At 40.8% G+C, this 17,608-nt stretch overlaps 1 protein-coding gene across 4 annotated transcripts in view; it reads right to left on the minus strand.

Moving 5' to 3' along the window:
- LOC119487504 (transcription factor SOX-13-like) overlaps window positions 1-16,959 on the minus strand; it is a 54,304-nt gene extending 37,345 nt beyond the window's left edge. For all 4 annotated transcript variants that reach the window (XM_037768472.1, XM_037768481.1, XM_037768456.1 and 1 more), the window contains exon 1: window positions 16,900-16,959. The gene's annotated coding sequence lies outside the window, so the exon portion shown is untranslated. The remainder of the gene's footprint in view (window positions 1-16,899) is intronic.
- Between the last annotated feature and the right edge of the window lie 649 nt (window positions 16,960-17,608).

Here is a 17,608-nt window from a genome sequence, read left to right on the forward strand (position 1 = left end):
TAATTTTAAAAAAAGAAATTCATAGCAAACCATTTGAAAGTCTAAAACCTAAATTTAAAAGAGCATACATCCATGTAGTTCTCTGTACTGACCTGGTCGGGAGGAATGGATGCGAGGAGATCCAACAGCGCTCCCTCACTGGAACGGAGCTGCTGACACAAGTCATAGCGACTGACTCTCTCTCACCACTAACGCCTGCCTTTTCTACCCTTCTGTTACCTCTGACCCAGCCACCCCTCCTTCTCCTACCTCCATCTCTCCTCTCAAGAGGGGAAGTACAAAGAGCCTCTTCAAATCCCACCGTACAGGGCTTCATTTGCATAATTAGCATGCTGTTTCAGGTAACCGTCGCCGCAGCCCAGACGAGCGCGATACCGATCGAACATCAGGCCACTAACAGGTGTGATAGCGGTGTGATAAGAGCATTCATCGGGCTTCGGACTCTTTCTAAACAAAGTCGGCTTTATCCTCTGTTATGATTTCCTGGAAATGTGGTTGAAACTGGAGAACGAGCGGTCAGAATAATGACAAAGCCGTGGAGTGTAAAGGCCAGGAAATAAGCAACATGTAGACAACAGAGCGAGATAGAATCACACTATTCATTGTTACTGCTCTTTAATATCATTTTTAATTGAGAACGTGTCAAATTTTCAATCTACTTGTAGACACAATAGCCTGATTATTAAATCACTAGTGCACTAAAAAGTCTTTATTAATGCTTTTTTCTGGTCCTTATTAAAATCAGAAAAGAAACAGTTTGAAGCTGAATGAGTTCATTAAAAACTGTAATTTGTGATACTTGACTCATGTTGTGATTCGTTTTGGTTTAAAAAATAAAAATAAAAGATTTCCTGCCGTGCACATTGACTGATATTTGATTTGTGGACACAAATTTCCCTTTTTTTGTGACTTTCAACAACGTATTTTTAATGCTTTTTCCTACAAATGTCCAGCATCACGTGACGCACGTGTCAATTTCTGCTGCAGTCTTTTCAAAACAAAACTACTTAGTTAAGTTTAGATATAGATCGTCTTGGTCAGGATTAGGCACTACAAACTACTAGGTTTAGGAAAAGATGGTGGTTTGGGTTAAAACAACACGGGAAGTGGCGTTACTTAAGTACAGAAGTTACATGACAAATATATCAACGTTGATTTCTAGTCACTGTGACGTCAACAATTGTTTTGTGGACTTTTGAAGCCTTTGGCATTTTGTCCGTTGTCATATTGTTTTGTTATTGTTGTTTTTGACACGAGAGGGTGGAGCTAAGTACAACCGAATGCTAAATAAAACATTTTAAGGCGACCAAAATGTTACAATTAACTTTCATGAACTGAAAACACACTATGAAAGTAAGGTAAAAAAAAAAAGTCATAGTTAGATGCCTCATAATACAGCAATATCTGAAAACATTATCTGAACACACACTGTTCACAGAGTCTATTAAGACTGTCTAAAATACCTGATTCTTCCGGCTTCATGATGTAAACAAAAAAGAGAAAACGAAAATGCTGTATGGGTGAAAGCTGTAAATGTCCAATTACGATTTCCGCGTCCGCATAGCAGCAAGGGTCAGCATGACTGAAATGCCATCATGTGCATGTCAGCGAGGGCATCGAGGGGGACTGTAAACGAGAACCATCCTGCCAGACTGCATATGTGTGAACACTCAATATAGTATAAACAGTCTGCGGTCTGAGTCTGGTGTCCGTTTTGGGCCTTTAGTTGGCAATCGACTCTATTATTGTCGAGTCAAGTTTATCTGTATAGTATGTTTAAAAACAACTGGAGTTGACCAAAATGTTATATATACATATCTATATATATCATCAACAGCAACAACACTTTGGAAACACTTTGGTTTCACACATTGATTCACAATTTAATAAATACTTCCTGACAATGACTGATATATTAGACTTCAGGACATCTCTGACTACATACATGCTGAAAATCAAACATTTTTACTGTATTAATTTAGATATTTTCCAAAGTAAAAGTCTCTAGTAGTGTATGATTCTACTTTTTCCCTCCATGGTCTAGTGTTAAAGAAGTTAACAAAATTTGCAATGTCGTGATCGTATGGAACAGGGAGATCGGTGTATCGTCTCAGCCCTACTGCACAGACAGTCTAGTTTTATGAAAAGACCATCTTTCCAAGATCACACAGACAGATGAAGACTCGAAGGATTGTGTCTTGGGGTCTTGAATTATTCTTTTATCAGAGAGGTCGGTAAGATGTCCACACTCACACACACACACACACACAGTCGTGGAACAAAGCTCGGTTGCGTTGCTGACTGGGCCTCATTAGAGAATGAGCTCTCAGGACCGGAGACACAAAGAGCCTTGCCCTCTTCTCCTTTCCTTCCCCTCTCCTCCTCTGTTCTCCTGGCCTTTTGATGTCAAGGGTACTGAACTGGTATAGTGCAGAGTCCAAAGAATAAGCTCATCACGAATACACACTCATTTTTAGTTGTTGTTTTTTTACCTTGCACCGTGTGTGTGTGTGTGTGTGTGTGTGTGTGTGTGTGTGTGTGTGTGTGTGCTGAGAGATGAGCCCTGATAAGGTGCTGTTGTTCTGTGGTCAGTTCATCACACAAAGAGCAGCGATTGAGTGATAGACACATCACAAAGACTACATTTTACTCCCTTTTCCTCTTGGAGTTCAGGGGCTGCCCCATATACTGTACGAGGCCCGCCCACTGCAACCAACCCACGCACAACAACACAGCTCACACACACTTTCGATCCCCCCGCCCCCTTTAACCAAGAGGATTCCATGAATATTATTACATCTATACCAGGAAAAGCAGAAGTTACGTAAAAGAAATGACCCAACGAGGGGATGAAGAAACAAAGCGTGATGCAGATTCACTCACTTTTTATCCGTCGGTGGCCAATGAATTGATATGGAGGCGGAACATTATTTGCCATATGATCACAGAGTTTTCTGTTCCCGATGAAAAGATCACTTGTGTCGGTAAAATGGCAGCTGTAGTAAATTTGAGCTTAAAAAAAAAGAAAAGAAAAAGTCATACACTATCATCCGCCAGCATCAGCATGCACTCAGCGCCCCCCGTGTGAATGCATGACCTGTGGCAAAACAAGCAAACAAAACAGTTTTATGTTATCGGACTAGAAAGAGGATGGCGATTTGAGGTCCTGTAAATAATTTGAGTTTTGGAAAAGTCTTGTGGAAGCTTTCGTATATTTCTAATAACACAAAATGTTCTGTGGTTCGCTCTGTGTGTCGAGATAAGAATATTGTTGGCATCACTGGGCAAAAATTCCATAATAACCTTTCAGCATATTGTAATTCAAGTGTTCTGAGAGAAAACTAGACTTCTGCTCCTCCTCATGGCTCTGTTTTCAGGATTTAGAACATCTAGCCCGTGACGGGAGACTTTGACCAATCACAGGTCATTTCAGAGAGAGAGCGTTCCTATTGGCTGTGCTCCGGAACTTGGCGTTCCTTCACCAGATTTCACAATGGCGGCGGCGTCACAAACTTTCTCATTTTCCAGCTAAACCGTGCACTACAAGATGATTCTGAGAACATCTGAGGAGAGAAATAGGCATTAACGTAACAGAATATTGATTCATGTTTGATCAGCGCTGCCTAGTTTGACCGTTTGGTCGGAGTTCAGAGTGATTGACAGCCGGCTCTCATAGACGGCAGCTGGACAGCAGACCTCAGATCAGCTCTTACTGCTTGTTTTCCTCCGGTCTGTGAAATCTTGCAGATGCCGTTAGGAGCACCGGAGGACACAGAGGAAGATGATTTGTTTTCAGGTTACCTGTTTCATGTACTACTGTCACGATGTAGCGACCGTTTTATAAAAAATAACTTATTTTAATCATATTTGCTCTCACCTACTTCAGCTTTAATCTGCCCTCAACTTCCCGACGTTGGACCTTCCGAAAATGACAATCCCACAAACACTTTCAAAACTTAGGGCCTGCGTCCATATAGCGTTTTTTTTCTGAGCGCCAGCGTCTTTCTTCAATTGTTCCCGATGAGGAGAGAGCGTATGCGGCGGATCTACAGTATGAATCTTTATTCATAGAAAATATTCATGTAATGTTGAATGCAAAATTAGGGGATGCACCGATTGTGAAATTGTGGGCCGATGTTTAAAATAACAATCTGGCTGATAGCTGATGTTTTTCTTTATTTTGTTTTTGCTGTTATTTATTCCCTTTTGTTCCAGGGAAACAAAGACCTCTTCATTATAAAAGAAAAAGTGAGCTGTTTTAAAGTCATTCAGCGTTTCATTATACTGTCTTTGAATGAGCACAAATTCAATCATACAAATTTATGAAACATCTTTAATACAACCGTCTTTCACATAAAAAATCGTCTTCTTTTTTTTAGAATAACTGCTTTAAAAGCCGTTTCAGCTGCTATACAACTACCTACTCAATGAGAAGAATGGTTCAGAACAGCAGCTCTCATGGGAAGGCGTATAAATAGCAATAATAACATTTCCGCTTGTCATGTCAACACATTTTAGGCTTTTCCGTGTGTCGTTTAACGCCACGTCATTACTGTGAAACGGTTGTAGTTGTGTTTAGGCAATAAAACCACTCAGGAAAAACATCGCAAACTTTACTAACGTAACTTCAAAATAACTCAACAACACTTTGGGACACCGGTCTCCTGGTTGAAAGTCTCGCCCACCATAAGCAGTCTCTTCTCACAGCGATGTGGCGCCGCGTCACTAGCTCGGAGCGTAGCATATTCACGTGGATGCGTTTGTTTTCATTGCAGCCAGTACAGACTACATGGCGTGAAATGGCACATCAAAATCAACAAAGGCGTTGTTATTTCACGCGGAATTACTTACAAATTAGCGTGTCATTCATTCGCCATTTGTTGCGAGCGGACTGTATCAACACTGACGAGGACTTACAATGAACAGACTGCATATGACTCACCCCTGACCACGTAGAAAGGCTGATTTTCCTAAACGAAAGCACAAAGACTTTCGTCTGTTGTCAGGAGATCAGGGCTGACTATTTTACTTAAAGTAGATAAAGTTATTTTTAGGCTGCAGCCCTTTTTATTGAAACATGAATGAATGAGGCTTTGTCTGAAGCTCTCATCAAAGACCTCTTTTAGTCAAATAACTTTAAGTTGTTAAAAAGCAAAATCATCACAAGGAAATACTTTTATGATGAAATGATTACTGATTATTAACATCATTTGCATCCTGTTTGTTTCTGTCATCTGTTTGTGAGTTGTTGTTGAGTTTCTACAGAACTGCGTCAGCTTTAACATTAACCTAGCCGTATGTAACCGTGCACCTCTTAGCACTAAAGAGCACACAGTCCAGGTCAAATGCTGCAAAACAAGAGATATTTTTATCGCTTTGTTACGGCCCACAGTTTAAGCTAAGTATCCACTACATATATATAACTATTGGACATGTATTTACACCAACCCCGTCTGAAAGGAAGGCGTTAAAATACCACGACATTACGCATGCTATGAGCGTTTTTGCGTCATTTGTACGCCACGCAAACGTCTGTTAGTAACCACTCAGTTAGGATAAGGGAAAACGCCATGGTTGGGCTTAAAATAAGTAAGTAAACTCAGTAAGTAAACTCAGTAAGTAAAGTAAGTACAGTAAAGTAAAACAGGTAGAGAAACAACTATGGAAAACAGGTCACAAACGTCAACAAAAAACCAAACACCGGTCAACAACGGTCTTGAACACGGGACTTTTTGTTTAAAAGGACCGGTGTTTTGTTTTGTAAGTTGCATTACTGATATTTGTCAAGTGCCGATTGTCCGATGTTTTTTTTGTTGACGTTTGTGACCGGTCTTGAACACAGGTCTCCTGGTGTTTGTTGGGCCCATCCACTAGGGATGTGACGGTGAAGACATTTTCCCACCGGTTAATAAACTTGTGACAACACCGGTGTTACCGATTACACCGGACGTTTTACAAGAAAGAATGACGGTCAACATGTGTAGCGCGCTTACTTCGATCTTTACCGTCGGCTGGCTGTGTGTCTGGCTTCTCCTGTAGAGCTTTCCCTGCGGGGCCGCAGGCGTCTACCTGGCGCCGCTGTGCCGCACACACCGGCTGTGACTGCTCCGTCCTCCTCGGGGCGATTACCTCATTAACGTTATGGTTCCCTTACAGCACCGGGTTTAAATCTGAAATACTGCCAAATAGGTGCTTTTGCTTTTTGCTTCGACAACAAATCCTCCGACATCTCTCGGTCTGTCAACTCTCTCGTCAACGTGTGTGAAATATGACACCTGCTGCTCTGAGCTGAGACACCTTAAGATGCGTTCACTTTCAGATTGTAGCGTCCGTCGTCTGACTATCTATTGATTACACAGCGCTGATACGCCAAAATGAACTAAATGGGTTTTATTTCTTTAAAAAAAAAAAAACGACGGTGGGGGGTGTAATGTAATCGCAGTGTGCCCGACCACCATGTAACACCGGTAACACCGGTAACACCAGTAACACCGGTAACAACGACTACCGCGATAAGCCTACCATCCACCTCCGCCCCCACCCATAAGTGATCTTCATCTCTTTTTATACTCCATCACTAACTCTTACCATCACATTTATACGCAGCTACGTTTACCTTGCAGTCAGTACAGGATACATGGCGAACAAAAGACGTACTTTCACGCCCCGCGCATTATCGTGGCATTTATACGGCTTTTCGTGCGAACGGGCTTATTTACAGAGAAGCAGTAGATTTCTGATCTGTTCACCTAAAAATATAAAACGGTTTTATTTGCTATTCTTTATCTAAAAGCACAAGGAGATGATTTGGAGATGTGCAGCCCTGTCAGATGGAGCAGCATGTGCAAAGCAGAAGGATGGACTCAGAGAAGGTCACCGTCTTTGTGTTTTTATATGCTTGTCCAATACGAACAACTATTTGTGAGGGTGAGAGACAGAAGCACAGAAAACAACAACGACTTTCTAAGTGATATCTAAAAGACTCTGCAGTAATCTTGCCAGTCAACAGGTGTCTGAGACTGAATGTAAGTGCACAGGTCGAAGTTCACAGCCTCTCCAGACAGCAGCTGCTGAGCTGCTTTCAAGCTCAGACTGTTTGTGATTTTCAGTCGAATTAGTGTTTCAGTGTCAACGAGACGAGAAACAAATACGGCGGGACAAGTCTTCATAGTTACATGACTCACTTTTTCATTCTGGATGTGTCTATCTGTATAGCTGTGTAGCTGAGATGGTCACGATCATGACAAATGATCAAGGTCACATGATCATTTGTCCTATTGATTGGTTGCCGAACGTCTAATCTGATATGAGCCTATCAGAGATCAGTGAGATAACGAGAGAGGAAGGAAATACAAACGCAAGGAAGCTGGCGTGTCACAGATTAGCGAGGAGCTCTGTTGAGACCGTGATGGACAATGAATGATAACCCTACAATACAAACCAAACTACAACCCATTCACAGCGCTCCAGACCACTAATAGTGGCATTTTATACCGATTGTTTTCTACTTCATTACATTTCAGATGCAAATATTGCACTTTTTGACAGCTATAGATTTCTTTCATTCAAAAAACATGGTCATATTGTAAAATGGAATCCATGGCTATAGATTAAACTACTCAGTATATTCACATTTAAACTTGGGTCCACATTGACAGATAAATACACCATTAAAACACAGGTTAATGCATTAATTCAACGTATCCTCATACAACCGCTCGTATCATATCTTACGAAAAAGAAATTCCTCTTTTTTCATTCATTTTCCTACGAATGTCCAGCAACACGTGTCAATTTCTGCTCATTACATGCATACAGTCATTTCAAAATAAACAACTTCCTTAGGTTTAGGCAAGAAAGCTACTTAGATACATTGAGGGAAAGATCGATTTGTTTAGGATTAGACAACAAAAATAGTTAGGTTTAGGCAACAAAACTACTTAATTAGGTTTAGGAAAAGATCGTGGCTTGTCTGAACTTACAGGACAAATAAATCAACATTGACTTCTGTCTTCACACCGGACACGAACGCCGGTCTCCTGGGTGAAAGTACTTTTTGACCCACCCATCCACCCCGACCTCCTCCCCACGCAGCATTTGCTGCTCTTTGTACTTCCTGGTTCACGATTACGTGAATTACACACAAATTGATTTTGTGGGATAGACATGAATTACAGTGCATTACTTTATGGAGGTATAGCTACAAACAGCGTATGACACAAGCCTAATTAACTACAAGTAAGTAATAAGTTATAATTAATATGTAACATTTTGTTAACGGACCATTCTGCATCATGAGTACTTCTGATAGTTTTGATTCAGTACATTTTAATACAACACCGTCTCACGGCAGTTCGTGAAATAGTCACGAAATTTGATCTATTTGATTTGTTTACATGCACGACTTTCAGCAACATTTTCTTTTTACTTTTTCCTACGAATGTCAAGCAACACGTGACGCACATGTCAATTTCCGCTCCAGTCTTTTCAAAATAAAACCATTTAGTTAGGTTTAGGAATAGATCAACTTGGCAACAAAACTACTTAGTTAGCTTTTGGAAAATATCACAGTTCGGGTTAAAATAACTCTGGAAGTAAAGTAATTTCATTAAATGATGTGACAAATAAATCAACGTTGACTTCTGCTTTCACACGAGACCCAAACACCGGTCTCCTGGGCGAATGTCCGGTGTTTTTTGACCCACCTATCCACCTCGACCACCTCCCTACGCGGCGCTCACCGCTCTTTATACTTCCTTACATACAAATTGATTTTGTGCCAACCATCACAAAAGAAATGGGAAATTTGTGTCTGTTCACGAATCAATACATTACATTTCGTGACTGTTGTGTGACTTGGCTGTTTAATAACACTTCTGCACTTTGACTGAAGTAAAACTGACTGGTAATGGATTATTATATGCTACTTTGACTGAATTAAATGATCTGAATACATCTTCCACTGACGTCATCCTCTATGAAAATGTTCTAACAACACAAAGCACAAGATAGTTAACTGATAGTTGAGAATTATTCATCACATTCAGGGTTCAGAAATAAAGTTCTGACTTCATGTGACTGAATGTCTTCAATCACAATAACATGTCAAACATGTCTGCTGTGTTTCCATCCAGCTCCAGTACACTTCATAAGCCTCCCTCTCTCTCTTTGACCACTCTCTCTCTCTCTCTCTCTCTCTCTCTCTCTCAAAGGCTTTCTAAATAAGACGTATAAATAGGCCGATGACACAACTGTGCCCTTCACAAAGACACCGAGGAGGGAGAAAAGAGAGGAGGACAGGACTCTGGCTTTAGTCACGGCCGCTTTATTCTTCTGCTTTTCAGAAGCACAGGTTAAAAAGCAGCCATTTTTCTTTTCATGCCTCCCTCCCTCTCATCTCTCTCTCATCTCTCTCTCTCTCTCTCTCTCTCTCTCTCTCTCTCTCTCTCTCTCTCTCTCTCTCTCTCTCTCTCTCTCTCTCTCTCTCTCTCTCTCTCTCTCTCTCTCTCTCTCTCTCTCTCTCTCTCTCTCTCTCTCTCTCTCTCTCTCTCTCTGAAACAGGTCGTCTATTGTGGCGGCTAGCGAAAGGCTACTGTGGCATTTATCAGAGAGGAGGAGGAGGAAGACAAAACACACTCCCAATAAAGAGATAGAACAAGAGAAAAGGGAAGAAAGGATGTGTATGAAGGCCACTTTTTTTTTTCTCTTCCTTCACAAAGCCCCCACTCCCTTTCCACCCCCTACTCCTTCAGGCTAGCTCAGACAAAGGAGGCCCGACTCTCACAATGTGCTCTCTCCTTCAGCCCGGCACACTTTATATCCTCACTCCATTCACCGCCGCTTTCTTGAGAGCACCCACGTGTGCTCAACGTATGTGTGTGTGTGTGTGTGTGTGTTTTATGGAGTTTGTAACGGCGGTAGTGGGGGTCTATGTTTGCAGAGGGTCTTAAAGACCAAGGGGCCACGGCTATGAGGTGTTACTATGGAAACGCCTTTGAGCAGTAAGGAGCACAACAGGTGATTCTGCTGAGGGCCTGTTCGTCTCAGCATTGAGAAACCGCAGGAGGTCTTCGGTGTGTGTGTGTGTGTGTGTGTGTGTGTGTGTGTGTGTGTGTGTGTGTGTGTGTGTGTGTGTGTGTGTGTGTGTGTGTGTGTGTGTGTGTGTGTGTGTGTGCGTGCGTGCGTGTGTTTCACAAGTATAGCTGCGCTTATGCCACAAACAACTTAGTGCCATAGGTCTTAACCAGCTCCAATAAGCTGGAGATCATGTCTGAAGTTGGCTGGCTGACCGCAGTAATGACACGCCGCCTGGCTTCGCACACACAGAGCCCGGCCCGGCCCACAGACGGACAGACACGACTACACGGCAGCAGATATATATATGTATGTGTGTGTGTGTGTGTGCGTCTCCGGATGGATGGAGTCTGAAATAGGAAAAACACAGTTTTTTTTTTTTTTTAATCGATTGAATCTTTTGTCGGTGCTTATAAAGCGCTAACAAAAGAGTCAATGTCAAAGGCCAGTCAATTCAAGAAGCAGAAAGGAAGATGAAAGCATGGGCCGTGAACATACTGTATATGCTCGCCACTCTCATAGCGGCGTTTTCGGCCGTGGCGAAAAAGCTCTAAAAACCTTCTAAACAGCAGACAGATATTTCACTCAGGAGCTAAAAGAGAGTGAATACTGGACTAACACACGGGTAGGAAAAAAATCGATTCAACTATGAAATTATTTTGAAATAGATTTTTTTTAATGCCAGAATCTATATATTTGCTTCATTTGAGTCTCTGTGGAGGTAGACGGAAGTTACCGCTTTTATTGTTGTAGTCTGAGTAACGTGACGTCATATCCGTTCCGTATCCGTCAACCAAAACAAACCTCAGAAAGCATAAAACGTTGGAGGTTCCGCGTGGATACGACCTGCACCCTCACATGTTAAATCCAACGTGGTAAACACTACACATCCAGTAAAGGATGGAAACACTTTGGGTTTCATACATTGACAGGAAAAGCAGAGCTAGACATCGCGGCTAAAGCTGCATGCTAACTCTGTCACGGACAGGAAACGTTATCGTATCGCGGTAACGTTTACGGTCGAGCCGGCCGTCACTCTCTACTGACATTTATGTTAAATGCATTGAAACGGCCCCGATGGAGCTGACCATGGATGGATAAAGAGAACGGAGCTGACGGGAGAGCTAGAGACCGCCTTGGAGAAGTTAGAGGAAGTAGACACGTGGGACTACGTCCGGTTTTCAAAATAAGATGTTAACAAAGGGAACTGTATCTACAAAATACATCTATGGAAATAAGATTGATGGATTATATTCACCAGAAGTATAAAACATTACATGTCCCTTATAAATTAAAAAGAAAATACCACTAATCTGTGAAGGAAATGTCTTTATTCTTTGATTTTTGGGTTGCTGGGAACAAAAATGTAATAAATAATTCCTGACAATGATCCTGATATATTTGACTTCAAGACATCGCCCCTCTACGTACATGCTGAAAATCAAACATTTTTACTGGATTAATTTAGATATGAGTACAATTTTTCCCCATGGTCTAATGTTAAAAAAGTTAACAAAAAAAATCACAATAAATCGTAATATTGAATCGCGCTTCTTGTAGAATCGGGTAAATTTGCTCCATAACAACTGGATGTGTAAATAAAATACTGTTTGCTAACAAGTGCATCGTGTCAACTTAAAAAAGGTGATGATATGTCAATGTTGTGTTTCACCAAAGGATAAAGCTGGGGATTTTTCTAGATTTCGACATCTTGTGAAAACACCAAAACCAACAATGAATTGATCTGACTCACCGGGGGATGTACCAGTGTTTCTGTTTATTTGCTTTTATTTATTCCCCTTTTGTTCCAGGGAAACAAAGACCTCTTCATTATTAAAAAATAAAATAACTGAGCTGTTTTAAAGTCATTCATCATTTTTCATCACACTGTCTTTGAAAGAACAAAAATTCAATCATTCAAATTTATGAAACAACCTTTAATACAACCATCTTTCACATGAAAAAGAGCAACATTGATGCAACACAACAGATGAAAATGTCGGCCACTGCCATCGGCAAATGTTCATCTTATTTACCGATCAACGAGGCGAATATCAGCCGATACCGATGAATCGGTTCACATGTATTATGGGATATATCTTACTCCTCTGTATAGAGCTCCAAACACTTTTAAAAACACATCAATGAACACACAGTGTCCTGCTGTCACTAGAACAGAGTTTCACAATCTTCAGGCAAGGACTTCCTCACAAGATGAGAATATAACGGGAACACTTCATGTACGTCCCTTTGGAATAATTTGCCTATTTTTTACACTTTTATATTCTTAGTTATGTGAACGAACAACACAGGATACATGTATTAGAAAGACATTAAGACATGTATTAAATATATTTGCAGATTCTAATATAGATTTGTTAGATTAGAAATTTATAAATTAAAAAATATTATTTGTTTAACTGAAGTCTTTTGTAAAAGAAAAACATATTTTATATCATGATAATTTAAATTAAATGAATCAGAAAACTTTTCCCAGAGTGCCACAGACCCCACTTTCACAGAATCACTGCACTAGAGCTCCATGTGGATTAATCCGCAGCTGAAAATAGTCCCCAACAAATGCACCGTCTCCTCCTGTTTGAGTAAAGTTTGCTAAAAACTACAGAGCCCAGCGGCTTCAGGAAGTGACTTGGTGTGTTTTTTAAAACAGAAACTATTTATTTGTGACCTGTTTTGAAAGGATTGGGGTTGAATGCTGCAGACAAGGTGGAAATGTAAACGGTAAATCGACCTATACGGCGCTTTTCTGGTCTTCTGACCACTCAAAGCGCTTTACGCGTACATGTCAGCATCCACCCATTTATCCACTAATGGCAGAGGCTGCCATGAAAGGTGCCAACTTTGCCCACTAGGATCTAAATACTCATTCACACACACACTTTTGGAGTTCTTGCATACTTCGACATGTGGACTGGAGGAGCCGGGGATCAAACCACCGACCTTCAGATTGGTGGATGACCCGCTCTACCTCTCTGCCACAGCCACCCCATGATGTACGATACCTGCTCGGCTTAGCCGTTCATGTAAAAACAAAGCAACTCTCAATCTGGAGATTGCACTTTAACAACAGGAGTCATTGGAGGTAATGATGAAACAATGTCAATTTAATGAGCGACACCAGGGGTTAGCAACCTTTACTATCAAAGGTAACACATGATAGGTGACACAGTTTATAGTCTAGGTATATAGTATATAAGTCTAATGCAGTGAGGACCCAAGTGCAAATATACTACGGAGTATTAGGGCCACAATGAGGGGGAAAAAAAATCTGAGATTTCCAGAATAAAGTCATAACCCGTAAAATTACTACTTTCTAATATTATGACTTTATTCTCGAAATCTCAGATTATCTTTTTTTCCTCAATGTGGCCCTAATACTCCGTTGTACTGTCGTACCATAGACCTACAACGATGATAAATAAAAATGGAAATGTAAACAAAAAAAACAGTTATTCATTTCCACTAATTTTTTAAAAAATCCCCAGGGAGCCACTGGAGAGGAGCTAAAGAGCTGCATGTGGCTCTGGAGCTGCAGGTTGCAGACCCCTGGCCTACACCGACACCACGCTGCTGGTGGTTCTGTCCGTATTGCTGGGAAGGGGATGCCACGGGAGAACCAGAACCAGGACTGCAGACCGTCAGACCCTGCTGAAGTACACTTTTCTACACGACTAAAAGGTAGATATTGTTTTATAATTTGTGGAGAAAGTTCTCCATTCTTCACACAGTCTGCAGGGGTCTTTGTGTTTAGAGGTGACAGGCTGATAAAGTAGTTAAATGCCACATAGTGAAATTTATCTGGGTGGTTTCTCCTTCAATTGTGTAACACTTCAGCTAATGACAAAACCAAGACATAAAAAAAAGCATTAAAACATGGGGGGGGGATGATCCTTATCTGACTGCAGAGGAACAACAGCGAGTATAATAACACCAGTTCAGGGTTTGTAACTGTTGCTACGAAACCATCTACCATCAATCTCTTTTCTTCCCTCTTTCTGACACACTGAGATATACCATACATCATGTATTTTCATGTTTTATTTCCCTGCTGACTTTGTAGGTTTGATCCGGCATTATTTAAATTGAGATGTTGAGAATGGTGGGGGGGATACGCGATGGAGACGGAGATATCCCACCGTCTCGCTGCACGGGACCGAAAAAGTGAGCACGCGATTTTTCGAAGAAGTTATCATCATGCAGATGTGGTGAGCGGGAGATAAAAAAAAATGCAGAAAAGCTGCAGCTACATCCTCCGTCAGAAACATCAGAGAAGATTTTAAAGAGGCTTCAATGCAGAGGAAGTAGTTTCTTTCATTTATTAGGGACTAAAAGATATGAATCGCACCATGAATGAGAGTCATATCAGAGCTCAAAGAAGTGTCAGAGCGGATCTGTTTTTGTATGTTGCACAATAACCACAAATGTCAGAGTCAAACAAGCAACCAACCTCTAACAAAGCGGACACATAACGGCCTGCTGGCGCTTTAGTTTTCACTGATTTTGAATGAAAATGCAAATCGTGTCACTGGACTGCTGTGGAGCAAACAAACGGTCATTTGCAAATGACCACACGCACAAACAGGTGAAGAGTGGGAGTCTTGTGTTTTTAAAAAAATCAACTTAAGGTTTCATTAGAGAACAAGGCGGCGTTGTTTGAGGGGGGGAAAGTCATGTAAATGAACCAGGAAGCTGGTATGTTTTTTATTTGTGCGTGCAGAGCTCGCGTATCAATAGCCGGTTTGTGAATTCTCATGATCGGCACAGAAATAAACAAATCGGATGGAAAAAAAAAAAGGAGCTTCAGTCACGGCGAACACAAAAAAACGTCTGTTTGTTTCGCCCTTCTCTGATGGCAATGCAAATCTGTTGGTTAACGCTGAAAAAAAAGTCGTAAAAAAGAAGCTGAAACTATTATAAAAAATACTGAAAAGGCGAGCTGAGCCTTCGGGCAGTGAGGTCGTTGTAAAATGTCAAATTCTTCCATATCTCTGCAGCTAACTTTCATCACACTTTGTTCATTTAAAGCTCCACATCAGGATCAGAGCAACAACTAAATCCTCTCATGAGATTTTTTTATTCTTTTTTCTCTCTTTAAGGTTTTTTATTTGTCATTTGTCAAACCCAGCAATGAAAATCTTCTTCTCACATTGCTTCAACAATGCTCATAAGACATGTAAATATAAAAGAGGAAAGCACACAAGTAAATGTAAAAGCAAAATGATAATCTAAGGCGTAAAATAGTGCAGTTAAAATGAATATGAACATAAGTAAATATAAGATAGTAATGTAAATGTTACTAATTACTAAAAATTAGGGCTGTCAAAGTTAATGCGATAATAACTCATTAAAGCAAATTCATTTTAACGCATTAATGCAATTTCTAGGTTGTAGCGGGCTCAGTTTTAAAGCTAGAGTGAAGATACTGGCATCATATGAAACTAGAAAACCTGAAGAATCCATCGGTACCAATCATGTCATACCAGCTTGTCATGAAGGAGGTTAAATAACACTCCAAACTTACGCTAAATTTTGGCGAGGAAAAACTGGCAAGGCCATTTTCAAAGGGGTCCCTTGACCTCTGACCTCCAGATATGTGAATGTAAATGGGTTCTATGGGTACCCACGAGTCTCCCCTTTACAGACATGCCCACTTTATGATAATCACATGCAGTTTGGGGCAAGTCAGAGTCAAGTCAGCACACTGACACACTGACAGCTGTTGTTGCCTGTTGGGCTTCAGTTTGCCATGTTATGATTGGAGCATATTGTTTTATGCTAAATGCAGTACCTGTGAGGGTTTCTGGACAATATCTGTCATTGTTTTGTGTTGTTAATTGATTTCCAATAATAAATATATACATACATTTGCATAAAGCAGCATATTTGCCCACTCCCATGTTGATAAGAGGATTAAATACTCCAAATCTCCCTTTAAGATACATTTTGAACAGATAAAAAATGTATCGCGATTAATTATTTTAACTGACTGACAGCCCGAGTTAACAGGAATGCAGTATGTACGGAGAAGTAATAAATATGTTCGTATATAAACAGAGGTGTAACTAACAGTTTGTAAAACAGTATGTAAAGTACGCACGCTTCATGCTCATTCATGTCTCGTACGCTGAACAATACAAGGCCGTTATGTGACGAGCATTATGGGAACGGAGAGACAAAAGGAACCTGTAGCTACGGACAACACATCAGAATTTAAAAAAAATAACCCACATACTTCCCAACAAAAGCTTCCCTCTCAACACTATATTTAATGAAACACACCTTAGTCCTGTAGGAGCTTGCATTTTGACATTGCGTGTGATGAATGAACACACGTGCATCATCCAAACACAGGCGTGCACACACACACACACACACACACAGTGAGGAAAAGTTCAGAAATGCTTTCCTTCTTTCTTAAAGGGATTAGAAAGTGTTCATGAGAAATGCAGGGCAGCGTTCAAGAATGCTTCCGTTCTTTCTTCTTCAAAAACTTGATTTACAGCTGTTGATAAATAGCCTGCCGTGGCTGAGAGCACGGGGTTAAAACCTCCTGCAGTATTAGCGCGTTATTATGAGCTTATGACAGCGTTCGTGGACGAGTGAGTGCACGAATCCAGAGAGCACAGCTGGCGGAACGTAAAAAGAGTCAAATATCATTTACAATCCCTGTTTTTAATCTGCAGCTTTACAGAACATAAAACTACCTCACACACACGCCTCACAAACAAACATACGAAAGAAGAAGATATTTAACCTTGCGAGCATCTCACTCATATGACTGAGGTTTTGCTGCAGGAGTCTTACCTTGAAGCTGTGTGTGTAGACGTTTGCAGGGTTGTGTGTGTCTCTAGGTGTCTCTTGAGAGTGGCCCATCACCAGTTTAAGACTTGTAATTTATCACCCGCCCAGCATGAACCACGGGGTGTGTGTGTGTGTGTGTGTGTGTGTGTGTGTTTCCTATGAAGTTCAGTCATCTTTTTCTTTTCTTCCTCTATCAAGGCAACAGGTGGAAAGTGTCTTTATAAAAAAAAAGTCCCAAAGATGAGGCAGCGAGAACCTTTCCACCTTTGTGTTTCCGTTCACAAAGAGATGAATTGCTTCTTTAAACATCTCCGCTTTATAATTACTGCTCTTTCTCGCCCTGTTAGCCTCAAAGATATAAAAAAAAGTGCGTCTCGGCACTTAAAGGGTGACCGAGAAGCTCTCACATCAGGCAGCTCTTATAAAAAAAAAGAAAGAAGCGATTCTCAGCACTTACACTAAATGTACTGGATTTTTTGTCTTTGTGATATTGATGTACAGAATCATTAACGCGAGGAGAGCGGGCTGTTGCATAATGCAAAAGAGGACATTGTGAAGCATAGAAACCCGACCGTGATAACGCGCTCTTATCAAAGGATGTAGTGAAGAATTAACCTGGATAATCTCATTTTATCCGCTTTTTAAGTCGCAGAGCGAGAAGAGAGAAACACTTTGCCTGAATAGAAACATGAATATTTAGACTATGAAATTC

This window comes from Sebastes umbrosus, chromosome 1 (genome assembly GCF_015220745.1).
Source record: "Sebastes umbrosus isolate fSebUmb1 chromosome 1, fSebUmb1.pri, whole genome shotgun sequence".
Lineage (NCBI taxonomy): Eukaryota > Metazoa > Chordata > Actinopteri > Perciformes > Sebastidae > Sebastes > Sebastes umbrosus.